This window comes from Gracilinanus agilis, chromosome 4 (genome assembly GCF_016433145.1).
Source record: "Gracilinanus agilis isolate LMUSP501 chromosome 4, AgileGrace, whole genome shotgun sequence".
In the NCBI taxonomy this organism is placed as follows: domain Eukaryota; kingdom Metazoa; phylum Chordata; class Mammalia; order Didelphimorphia; family Didelphidae; genus Gracilinanus; species Gracilinanus agilis.
The window spans coordinates 67,397,689-67,400,405 of NC_058133.1; positions in this window are offsets into that span (position 1 = coordinate 67,397,689).

The window sequence follows — 2,717 nt, forward strand, 5'->3', positions numbered from 1 at the left end:
AGAGGGTATCTTCCAAGATGCCTTTGGCAGCTTGTCATGTACTACTGTTTCTTTCCTCTCCTAGTGATATTTCTCTGGCCCACTGGCATGACCTGCCCTTTTGATGAAGCCCTGTTGGCTCTTGGCACCCATCTCCAAGAGAGCGCCCCTCTCTAAAGGCCCAAGAACTATCCCTTCAATAATATATTCTACACTATGGACAGGAGTTGAAATCAAATTCCCTTCCCCACCACCACCCCAATTGCTAGGGTTTAATATGGGTTTGTTTAATGGCGAATTGCCTTGAATCAATGCAAAATTTCCTCTTTCTTCTTTACCTGGCCCATAGCCAATACCTCCTCCTCCAGGAAGCCTCTCTTGATGTCCCCCTATCCATATCCTAAGCCTAGACATCTTCCCTGTCAAACTTCATCTAGCATCTTACTTTGCTCCCTCCTTAATGTACTTCCCGTATCTGTTTTGATGACTAGAATAGAGAGGCATCTAGGTAATATGGTAGAGAAATGCTAGCCTTGGACTAAGGGAGATCTGAGTTCAAATGCTGCTGCTTACCTTACTAGCTGAGTGGCCCTAGACAAGTCACTTAACCTTGGCTCAGCCTCACTTTCCTCACTGGCAAAACAAAGATAATCAGTTGCTGTAAGGACCAAAGGGGATCATTTCCAAAGCACTTTGCCAACCTTCAGGCCTTATTTAAATGCTGTACAAAAGTGGGGAGGAAGAAGAGAGTTGGGATAAGGGCACAGAGCATCACTTATCTAAACTTTGTATCTCCCCCAAGATCTGGGGCTCAGCAACACCCCAGCAGCACCAATCACCTGTGCGTCATACGAAGACATACACACACGTGCACTTGGGTGTAGAAGTAAGTCTGTGTTTACACAGGGGTTCTCTGGGAAGTCAGCAAAGAAGACATGAGTGAGTGGAATCATTGTGCTGGCAGACAGAATGTCAGATCCACAGTTAGGGAGACTCATCATCTCAAATCCAGCTTCAGACACTTCCTGGCTGGGTGACCCTGGATGAGTCACTTTCCCCGTTTTTCTCATCTAAAATGAGTGGAAGGAAATGGCAAATCATCCCATCTTTAACGTTATCTTTACCAAGAAAACCCCAAATGGGGCCATGAAGAGTCAGATGTGACTGAAATGACTGAACAATAATAAGGAAAGGCGCGCACCTCAAGGGGCTAGTAGGAATGGTGATAAGAACAAAAGCAGAGCTCTGAGAAGTACCACAGGATGTGCAGCGGACAGTGGGGAAAGCCCTAAGCCTTGAGCTTAGGAAGATCTGTTCTCTAGTCTTTCCACACTTCCTAGCTGTGTGACTAAAAGCTATTCACAACATCTCTGATCCTGTTTAATGGGGATAGTTATTCCTGCATTAAAGATATAACTGTGTGATCCTGAGAACAGCATGAGATAATGTTTGCAAAGGGGTTTTGTATACCTGAAACAATACATGTGACAGTAATTAGGTAGGTTCCCTGAAAGCCAGAGAAATGTCTGAGAGAGGGAGAGGGAAAAGGAGAGGGGGAGGGTGGGAGTGAAGGAAAGGAAGGGAGAAGTGAAGGCGATCAGATGGGTGAGGAGAAGAAGGAAGGAGGGAAGGGAGGGAGGGAGGGAGGGAGGGAAGGAGGAAGGGAGGGAGGAGGGAAGGAAGGAAGGAAGGATGAAATAAAGCCTTCATATACTCATGCAAGGAGGGTCTCAAATTTTATTGATAATACTCCTTGAGAAGACAAGCAGTTTGATATTGATTATACCTCTGAAGTCTGCTTCATCAGTCAGTAAAATGAGGATAATAATATTAGTAATTCCCATATCACAAAGTTGTTTACAAGGGGTTGCTTTACAGTCTTTATATAAAATATACTCCTATATAAAGATCAATTGGATTGCTTTCTGTCCCATCCTTGCCTAACCATGCATTTATTTTGGTAGGGCCTCTGATTTCATTAATTTCTGAAAACAGAAACTTCTTCTACCAGAACACTTGACCAGCTAGCATTATGTCAAAGAATTGCCTGGAGCACCTAATATTCAAGCAGTTTGCCCAGGGTCATATAGCCACTATATATGTGTGTGTGTGTGTGTGTGTGTGTGTGTGTGTGTGTGTGTGTGTGTGTGTATCAGAGGCAGAATTTGAACCCAGATCATCCTGAATCCAAGATAGGCTATCTACTTTACCACAATTTGCTAGCTCTAACCATATGTTTGATTATTTTTTTGGTAGTAGAGGTAGATTTGTGCTGAACCCCCTCAGCCAATGATCAATGGCACAAATCTAAGACATCTCCTAAGTATTAGGGGCACAATCTGGGCATTAGAAAAAAGCATGCATAAGGGGCAGCTGGGTAGCTCAGTGGATTGAGAGCCAGGCCTAGAGATGGGAGGTCCTAGGTTCAAATCCGGCCTCAGACACTTCCCAGCTGTGTGACCCTGGGCAAGTCACTTGACCCCCATTGCCTACCCTTACCACTCTTCCACCTATAAGTCAATACACAGAAGTTAAGGGTTTAAAATTTAAAAAAAGAAAAAAGAAAAAAAAAAAGAAAAAAGCATGCATAGAGAATCCTGGGGAGAAGCTACCAGGGACTACTTTGCTATGTGATGGCCCAAGAAAAGTGAATGAATACAAGTCAAAAGACTTAGTCATTGCCAACCCTTCCCCACAAAGCTAGGCAAAGCAGATGCATGTAAGCCTATAGTCACTAC